A 10,658-nucleotide genomic window follows, 5' to 3' on the forward strand; every position below is an offset into this window, starting at 1 on the left:
CACATGCCTGAGCTGACTACCCTGCATTCAGGGGCCTAGATTTTATCACCCCTCCCGTCCTCCCATCTATGACTGCATATCCTGATTTTTTCTTGTCTATCACCCTGGCAGACCCATCCACAAACCATTTTTCCCCTTCTTCGAGTTCTTCTTCTTCTAAATCAGGTCGTATTTTGGTCTGTAATTCTACCATTTCAACACAGTCATGGGGAGGATGCCCTAGGACTGCCCCAAACAGAAACTGGGCAGGATTTTGTGCTGGGGTAGTTTTTAGCTCCAGGTCCTGGGAATGGATTAAAATAGCTTCATATTTCAGGAGCCTGGCATCTGTCAGCCACTTGTCAGCTTTCTGCTGCAAGATGCTTCCCACATTGTGAGGGGAGTAAATGGTTAATGAAGCCTCGAATGTTACCTTTTTGGCTTCTTCTACTAATATTGCTACTGCCACAATTGCTTGTAAGCAGGTGGGCCATCCCCTGCTGACAGGGTCCAGGAGTTTGGACAGATATCCAACTGTTTTTTTTTTTTTTTGGCCCCTGCCCAGTCCTGGGTCAGAACTCCGTGGGCAGTGTGGTTGTTCACATCTACAAAGAGCTGAAAGGGCCTTTTTAGGTCAGGGAGACTCAATACTGGAGCTGCCATGAGGGTTTCTTTCAATCCTCTGTAGCTCTCTTCATCTTTATCGGTTCACTTAAGTCTGTCTGTGGTAAGTTTGTCATATAAAAACCTTACCTTTTCACTGTACCCTTTAATTCACTGTCTGCAAAAGCCCAAAAGTCCCAGCAATTGCCTGACTTCTTTTTGTCTGGGGAGGGGGCAATGCAATTATCCCTGCCACTCGGTCTGGGTCTAGTTTCTTCTTTCCCTTTGTCAGCCAATGTCCCAAGTATTTCACTTCAGGTTCAGTGAATTGTAATTTAGACTTTGAAACTTTCAACCCTCGTCCTCCCAGGAAGTTCAACAGAGCTATAGTTCCAGTCCTTACTTTGTCCTCCTTAGAGCCAGCTACTAATAAGTTGTCTACATATTGCAATAGTTTGGTTCCCTGGACTGGCACAAACTCTTAAGCACCTTTTCCAGGGCTTGGCCAAAGAGATTTGGTGAGTCTACAAACCCTTGAGGAAAAGAAGTCCATCTTAGTTGTTGCTTTCTATGTGTGTCCCGGTCCTCCCATTGGAAGGCAAAATAATCACGGCTTCCCTCAGCTAGAGGACAAGTCCAGAAGGCATCTTTTAGATCGATTACACTATACCACTTGTCATCTGGGGACACATTATTAGCAAAGTATATGGATTAGAGACCGTGGGAAACAGGGTTTTTGTTCTCTGATTTACTGCTCTTAGGTTTTTGTACCAGCCGATAATTACCATCTGATTTTTGGACTGCCAATATAGGTGTATTATGTCTTGACATGCAGGGCTAAAGTGCCTCTTTTTATTAAATCTTTAATTATTGGTTTCAATCCCTTCCTTCCCTCTAGGGAGATGGGATACTGTTTTTACCCTTATGGGGTCCTCTGGTCTCTCAATTTTTAATGTGAATTGGTTCTGTCTAATTTTCCAGCTTCCCCTGGAATGTGCCAAACCCTGGGATCAATTTTCTTTTCATCCTCAGTAGTTAGGTTGTATAAACTTACCATGAGTTGTGAGTCCTTTGCAATTATACTTATTCCTAACATCACCATTAAATCCCTTCCCAATAAATTGTATTCTGTTTCTTTTACTAATAAAACATCCCCAGCACAGATTTTATTATCTGATTCTATTTCTACATTCCTTAGGACGGGGACTTGAAAGGGCTCCCTTTTAGCCCCAATCACAGTCATGAAATCCTTACCTTTGATACATCCAGGAGGCAGTCTTTGAACTGTGGTTTTTTCTGCTCCAGAATCAACTAAAAAGACTAGTTCCTGTTTTTGGGGTCCAACCTTCAATTTTATCAAGGGCTCTCTTGATGTCTGTGACCCCAGATTATAAAGCCCCTGACACCTCTATTCTTCTTGAAAGACCTTTTCATCCTTTATTCGTTTCTTACAGTCCCTCTTGAGGTGTCCTTTCTTTTTACAGTAAAAACATTCAGGGGCACTTACCTGTTTGTTTTTCTTTTGGGTGTGTGCCGGCTTTCCCTGGGGCCCCCTGGCCGGAGCTGATGACCCAGCCGTTTGTGCTTGTGCTTCCCTTACTGCTGTCACAACACCCTGGCTTGCGTTTTTTGTTTCTCCTCATCCCTTCTCGTATACACCTTTTGTGCTTCCCTCAATAGTTCCTGCAAGCTCTTCTCTTGCCAATTATCTATTTTTTCTAACTTCCTTCGAATGTCTTCCCATGATTTAGTAACGAATTGTGTTTTTAAAAGGACCACTCCCACAGGGGATTCAGGGTCGGTCCATGATGGGCTTTGTTCTGGCTACTTTTCTGCCCCGCCCCCACCCTGGGGGTTTCTGAATTCCCAGTCCTTTATGGCAGTCTGCCTTATCATATCTCGCTCTTCAGTATTAAACAAGGATCTTAATATAGCCGAGATATCATCATATGAATATATGCTATCTCCCAAAAATTCGTCCAACCTTTCTGCCACCCCCAATGGATCATCCATCAATTTTCCTATTTCCTTTTTGAAAGCCCTTACATCTCCTGTGTTAATGGGAATATTTACAAACCCAATTATTCCGGGAGCTGTGGGGACCCCCCTTAAGGGGTATTAGATTAGGTCTGTCCCTTTCATCATCGCTATCTCTCGTGTTTCCTTTCCTTGTTTTTTTTTTTTTTTTTGCCGAGTTCTACTGGCAGGAGGGGACGGGCTTTTTCCCGGTGTGGCATGCGCGTGTGTGTGTCTCCCAGGGCTGTGTGGAGGGGGGGGTGTGGGGGTTGGGACGGTCCCGGAGCGCCTTCATCGGAGACTTGTGTATTAGGTGGTGGTGCAGACTGATCTGGGGGTGGGGGGGAGCGGGGGAGTGGAGGCTGCCGAGACTTGTGCTTGTGATGGAGGAACTTGGTATGGGGGTAGCAGCTGCCCCGTACTTACCTTGTAGCCAGTTGTCTTAATAGGGAACAGCCGCGCGCTGGCATGTTCTCTATAGCCTGGCATAATCTAGCTCTTCATTGTCCCACTCTCATTTTAGGCGTAAAATGCACAGCACAACTTTATATTGACCAGAAACAAGACAAATTCGCTACCGATTCCCAAAAACCCGTGGTCGAGAAGCCAAAAGCACTTAGATTCCAGCCCTGCAGAGCAGTAGCAGCAGCTTGTGCTGTTTTTAAAACTGCCGCCTGCAGGACCGGGTTTCCCCACGCCACGTGGCCGAGCGGCGACCAGTGCTGCCCGTGCATGGCAGGAAAACCCGAGCCGTGCTCCCCCCGCCGCCACCGGAGCCGCCACCGGAGCCGCCGCCGCCCCCGCCGCTATCGACGTAAGTCGGAGCCTCCTCCGCTTCCCCCTCCCGCCGCGGGGAAACCGAAGCCGCCGCCACCGGGAGCCGCCGCCGCGCGAGTTTTAAAAACTGCAAAGCCACGCTGCCTGCGGCTACACGGAGCTGCGCAGCCTTTTAAAACATTAACTTAAGGGGTATTTTACTGTTCACTTGTCCCATATTTAAAGTTTTCTTACCGTATTCCAAGTCAGTGTCCACAAGTTGTTCCAAGAAGTCAGTTACCCGCGTGCTAAAATATTTATTTCAGTCCTACCCCGAACTGAGTTTTTACCAAGTGTTTAAACCGGTCTTCTCTCGACTGAACCTTGCCAACCTAAATGACCACACAGCGAACCGATCTGTGGGTTTTTCGGCTGGGAAATGAGTGAGCTCTCTTTTACCTGTTTTCCTGGGCTCCCCGAGCCCAGAGCCGGTGAGGTTTACCAATTTCTCGAGTCCACGAGAACGTACCTTCCCTCCCCCGACCCGTCCGTGAGTGGATCCCTGTAAACTCCCAGAGTTTCAGGTCGTATGCGTATTGTGAGTTGAACCCGAGTCCTTTCGCTTCCCCCGTAGCCGACCACCTCCCTCTCGGGCTAGTGGAACTCCGGTTTATTGGGGTCCGCACTCGCGCCGTGGCTATGCCACGTCTCACTCAAACACACACCCACCCACGCGCCACCCAACCACGCAGTACTCACGGCTCCTTTTCCCACGTGGATTCTTCGTGCACGTTGATTTTACGAGTGAAAAATTGCTGCAGCCTCGGAGATTTAGCTCCGAATTCCGAGAGCTCTGGGCCCGTTTATATCCTTTCCTTAATGTGGCTTTTTTTGCTGCTTTTGGAATCTGGTTGGTTCCGTGGGGTTCTGCAGTCCTGTCCGGCTGCTAAAATCAGCAGGGCGCCGCCCGGATCCAGGAGAGGGAACTCCCAGGATACCCCCAAACCAGATCACGTAAGGGGTCACCAAGTTTGTTATAAATGAAAATTTGTCCAGCCAAATTAATATGAAAAATAAAATATTTATTTTACAATCAAATTTTATCTAGCCAGCCACAAGGAAAGAACAGAGCCGAGCCCGGGGTCGGCCCTGGGTGTGCAACAAAGAGGTCAGCCTCAGCAGAGGTTTTCCTCTCTGTCCACACACCTCCATCCTGGTACAAGCAGTTTTTATAGGGAAAATTCCGCCTGAGGCTAAGATTTCAGCAATCAGTCTTTTCCTCTATTCAGAGTCCATATGTTAATAAGATTTTCTTTTTTGGTGATGAGGGAGAACAAATCACTGTCTGGAGTTTGTTGAATCCTTTGATGAAATTTACGGGAACGCTGTATTCACGCCTCAGGATTTCCATGATATCCATCTCGGGTCGTTCACGCTAACGATCAGCACCTGGGGTTTCTGTATCTCCCCAGACATGGCCCATCTCCTGTCGAGCTGTACCTTCTTACTTGTAAATCAGTTTCCAATCTACACCCAGTCTCACCTGCGCCTGTGAGGGGGGAAATCCTAATACAAACATGTATACTCTAACAAATATTCAATATCACATATATCGTATTAGAAATGGCGCAAATTATATCTACTACACATAACAGATGGGAATGGGAAACACTTTTGTGGCTCCTGGGCAGACCAGGGGTTAAACAAATGCTGCTTCTCCTCTTCTGTGCTGCAGCAACTCTCATCTTTTTACCATGCCCCACACCTTGGAAGTGCAGCTCATCCAGCAGCTGAGCTAGGGGATGCAGGTGGCAGCCAGGCCTCCTGATCCACAAACGGCCACAAAAGGACAGGGAATGAGGGCACCGAGAATAATCCCAAAACCAAAGAGGACCCGGGAAGAACAAAACAGAGTCAAGGAGTGAATCTGCCTGGTGATAGGGCCAGGTACCTGTAGATAAGGAAGTAACGGGTGAAACCCTCAGTTCCAATAAATTTCACAAATTGAGCCCCACAATTTCTCAAAGTCCCGCTAAATTCCCGAACTTCCAGGAGAACAAAGGCTTAAGAGAGCCATGAATATCGGCTGGTATACAAAAGGAGGGTGCATATTAACGAGGACAGGCAGCAGGCGCATCGGGAAGTCTGAACCTTCCAAGGACCTCAGCCCGTGGGCAAAGGCAGAGGGAGATGCGGCCGGGAAAATGAGGATAAAAAGGAGGCTGCGGACTACAACCATGGCAGAGAGCGCACGGCAAATGCCCCACGGCCTCTCCCCCTGCTCAGCAATAAAGTCACTTTTACAGGACTCCTCGCTCTCCTCCGGCCACAGAAACCTCCGGCGAGGGGAATTTCCCCGCACATTCCCGGCCGCGGGGCAGCCCCCTCGGTCCTACCCACAGCAGCCGGGCCGAGCCAGCGCTGCTCCGGCAGCGGCTCCTGCCCAGGCCCCGGCGGGAAGGAGACCGCGGGCAGCCGCTCCCGCCGCGCCCTCAGCCCGGGGCCAGCACGGGCCGGACACGGCACCACCGACCCGCCGCAGCCCCCTGCCGCCCCCTCCGCCCACAGCCAGCCCCGAGCCCCCGCAGAACCCAGCGCGGCTCCCACCTGCGCCGGGGCCGCCTCCGAGCTCCGCCGACGCCGCCTCACCGCGCTCCGGCCGCTGCCGCCGCTCCCGGGCCCGCACAGACGCTCCCGGCGCCAATGGCGCCGCTGCCCGCCCACGGCCGCCCTCAGCCCGCCGCCGGGGCCGTGCTGCGCCCCGCTCCCACCAATCAGCGCGCCGCAACCGCGACTGACGGCACCAGCGGCCAATGGCAGCGAGCTCGGGGCGGGCTCTGCGCACGGCCCAGACTTGCCCCGCGCTCTCAGGGCCCCCCGCGCTGCGTGAGGGCAAAGCCGGAGATGAGCAACAGCCCCGGGACGGGCCCGGGCCCGAGGCGGGATTGAGCTGCCCACACAAACAAACTTCTCCGCACCTCCCGCCACGGCTTTCCCGGCCCTGCGCCTTCCGTGCCTCCGGCTCTGCGGGAAGCCCGGGAGCCTCCCTTCTCCTGCCCCTCATTAGTGCATCGGTGCTTGGCTTTGATTTCCCCCAAAAAGGGAAACCTGCCCAAAGCCCTGTGGGTGAGCGGGGGAGGGGAGAGATTTCTGGCAGAAAATTCCCAAGACTCAGAGCAGGATGAGGAGAAGTCAGTGCAGAGCCTTAAATGCAGCTTTCCCCACGCCTCCCTGCTCCCAGCTGCACCTCCTCCCCCGGCAGGGCAGGAGACAGGGAATGGGGCCATGCTCAGCTCATCCCCCGCGGCTTCTCCCTCTGCTCAGGGACAGGAGTCGTTCCCTGCTGCACCCTGCGCTCTCTCCCAGCCGAGACTTCTCCAGGAACTTCTCCGAGCCGAGTCCATCCCCTGGGCCACAGCCCCCTCCAAGTGCTGCAGCGTGGGTCACTGTGCCACGGGCTCGGTCCTGCCAGGCCAGGCTGCTCCAGCGGGGCCCCTCTGCCCACGGGCTCACAGCCTCCTCTCAGGCATCCCCGAGCTCCAGCCTGGCTCCTCCAGGGGCTGCAGGGGGATCTCTGCATCCCCATGGACCTGCAGGGGGATCTCTGCAGCCCCATGGACCTGCAGGGGGATCTCTGCATCCCCACGGACCTGCAGGGGGAATCTCTGCAGCCCCATTGTAATATATGTTATGGAATAATTCGTGCTTATGTAAAATATACATCAAGTCAGTTGTGCTTGTACAAAAAGATTCTTAAAGTTTTAAAAGGCCAGAAGCAGCAGCCGGGCCTGCAGAAACCACAGATGGCAGAGAAAGAAAGACCTCATTTACAAATGAAAAACCGTGGCTCCGTGCAGAGATGGGCTCTTTCCGGGGGCAATCCAGGAGGCACCCAATGTGAAAAACGCATAATATATGGCTCTTTGCGCATAGTTACTGTATGTATTATGTTAGTTTGATTCGTAGTGCTGTATTAACATTTTAATAGCATGGTAAATGTAGTTTTGTAGTTAAAATGAAGCTTTAGTAGTTAAAATAGAAACTCCTTATGTGTTTTGTTTTTTATTTTAAGGAATGAGAGACTCGCTTTGACGTAACCATCACAGAACGCCTAAGTCTTCCAGAGAAGAGGAATTTATGGCTTTCTTGTCAGAAGAAGCTAATTTCTTCAGGCCTTGCCATGGGGATTAAAGGGAACAGTTGGCATATAACAGACAAGAGTTTCTTTTTTTAAATAGAATGTATGCATAACCATGAGGGATATATGAATATGCTATAGTGTAGTTTTAAGGGTGATTCCTTTGTTCACAAGGTATGCAGGGCAGGGGGAGGCCGAGCTCGCCCCGGCTCTATCGAGGGGTCTCCGGGAGGATTTTTCTGGAGAGCGCTCGGAGCCGGCAGATGCCGAGCCCCGGATCCCTCCGGGCTCCCCAAGAGGAGCTTTTTCGGGGGGAGAGGAGCTGTGATCGCCCCTCGGAGGGTCCCGGGGGACCACGCGGGGCTGGCCCGGTGCTGACAGGGCGGGACATTGGTTTTGGGGATCCCCGTGAGAGCCGGGGCTGCGGAACGTGGGACCCCCGGGGCGGCAGAGGGGAAGGGGCGATACCGGAGCTGGGGGACCCCCGGCAGCCGGAGATGAGGCGGGGACGGGACCCCTGAGCCTGGCAGGGCCTGTCCTGGGGTGACCTCACGATGCTCGTACCCCCATTGGTCCGTTTGGCCCCGAAATGAGTTCTGCACCTTCAGGGCTGGTTCTGAGAGCGAAGAGGGGGAGGAAGAAGCGCGCAGTTTGTTTTCAGGAGCTGCACTCACCCCTCCACATTCCGGCTCCTGGGCTGCTGAGATGCCTTAAGGAGCTGGGACAGAGGCCAGACGGAGCCAAGAGGAATAAAGTGGATATTTATTGAAGTGCCTTCAAAGGCCACACCCTGGCAGTACCGGAGCCATGGTCGGGGCTCTGCCCGGATGGCTCCGAGATGGAAGCAAAAGAGGGCTTGGCCATGAGAGCTCACATTTTTATAAGTGTTAGTCCATTTGCATACAGGATTTAACTGCCCAGTTAATACCTTCCAATTATGAACTTTCATCCTCCTTGCTTTCCTGCCCTCCTCTTTTCCTGTTGTTTGTGCTTTGGGCCTGAAGTTTGAAGAGATTGTCCTTGACTCTCCAGCTAGAACAGGATTGTTTTGTCTTCACCACCCTGTGAAAAGATCCCAGGAACACTTAATATAAAGCTAGAAGCTGCACACCGAAACGGAACAGAAAAACTGAAACCTGAGGTATCAGTTGTCTGCCAACAGACAGCGGGACAGAGCTCTCCTTTGCTTTTAGTTAGTTTTTAGCTCGCTGAGGCAGAGAAGTTCCCTGGGCTGTGGTTTTTCTTTTTCTTTGGAGCTGTTTAAACCTGCTCTGGACTGAACACCAGAAGAGCACCGGCAGCTCACACCTGTGGCCCACCGGGCTGGGCCTGGGCCACGGAGGGACTGATCAGAGACTGAGTGAGCCGAGCTACAGCCCACGGAGGGACTTTCTGAGTTTGTCGTCTCTTTTGGAGCAACAACAGGTTTTATTGTTTAATATTGTTCATGTTTTGTACTGGTGAATGCTTTGCCTGTTAAATAAACAGGTTTTTTTTTATACTTTTCTCCAAGGAAATCTTTTCCTGAACTGGCTGGGGGAGAGACCACTTGAATCTGTTTTCTAGAAACCCCTTTGGGGGTTTTCTCCCAGATTTGCCCTAAACCAGGACAGGGTGGTGGGGAGAGGTGGGAGCCCCAAGTGCCTGGACTGGGGGGAGGCTGGAGAGGGGGACCCTTGTACTGAAAAAGCCCCCAGCATCCCTAAGCAGGACCCTGGAGAAGGGGGATCTCCAGGACCCTCGAGGATCCCCAGCAGCCCTGACACGGCGGACACCAGAACCCCAGAGGGATGAGAATGGAAATGGGACACTCCTGGTGGCTTTTTTTTATTAACTCGTGATTTTTGGAGGTTTTTATGGACACCTGGAGACTTCTGGAAATGGATTTGGAATCCCCAACCCAAGGTGTTCACACCTTGTTTTTCCCCACACCAGGATTTCCCACTCCCAAACTTTGGCTGGATTGAGGAGGAGGCTGTGAGGAAAATGCCCTGGGACACCGAGGCAGGTGAGGAGGAAGTCAGTGCCCCTTTCCCCCTCTCTCCTGCTCCATCTCCCAGCCCAGCACAGCCCCCGGCTGCAGGACAGCCCCGCTGCCGGTGCCCTCCTGCCGGGGATGCACTGGGGGGATCTCCTTGTCCTTCCCTCTGGCACGGAGGCAAATCCCATCCTTTCCTTGTCCTTCCTCCCCCAGAGCAGGAGCTGAGGATGGAGAGCAGGGAGGACAAATCCCTGCAGCAGAACATCGTGGAAGAGGCTGTTTTGAGTGGCTCCATGGCAGAGGAATCGAATGGGGAGGAAAAGCCCCGGAGATCCCACAGGAGGAGGGGCTGCAAATGCAGATCATGGGGATCTGAGGGGGAAAGATCCACACAGTGCCAGGAAGGTGGGCAGAGCTTCAGCCAGGGATCAGAGCTGGTGGTCCAGGAGCAGCCTCATGACAGGGAGAGGCCCTACGAGTGCTCGGAGTGTGGGAAGAGCTTCAGGAAGAATTTCAACCTGATCTGCCACCAGAGGATCCACACTGGGGAACGGCCTTACGAGTGTGGGGAGTGTGGGAACAGCTTCAGCCACAGGTCTGACCTGATTGTCCACCAGAGGTTCCACACTGGGGAGAGGCCCTACGAGTGTCCTGAGTGTGGGAAGAGGTTTCACACCAGCTCCCATCTCCTTGTACATCAGCGGATTCACAGACAGGAGAGGCCCTTCCGCTGCCCCGACTGCGGGATGGGCTTCAAGCACAACTCCACCCTCGTCACCCACCGGCGCATCCACACCAGGGAGAGGCCCTACGAGTGTCCCCGGTGTGGGAAGAGCTTCTCAGACCGCTCATTCTTTACCCGGCACCAGCGGAGGCACTGGTAAGGGAAGCCCTGCGAGAACCCCGCCTGCAGGAAGAGCTTCGTGCGCTGCTCCAGCTCCATCCCCAGCAGAGGACCCACCCTGCTCAGAGCCCTGGTGACCCACATGCCCTGTGATACACAGAGGGAAGTGGCTGCTGTTATTTTATTTTGCCTCTTATTATCTTTTGTCTTCCTCCCTCCAAAACACAGAAAATTGGGGTTTAAATTAACAAATTCATCAAAAGCATCTAAAGCCTCACATTTTACTTGTGTTTTGAGGAATTTTGGGTTCCAGGAGATATCTGTGAGGGTATGGGGGAGTT

Source organism: Taeniopygia guttata, chromosome 30 (genome assembly GCF_048771995.1).
Source record: "Taeniopygia guttata chromosome 30, bTaeGut7.mat, whole genome shotgun sequence".
Taxonomy (NCBI): Eukaryota; Metazoa; Chordata; class Aves; order Passeriformes; family Estrildidae; genus Taeniopygia; species Taeniopygia guttata.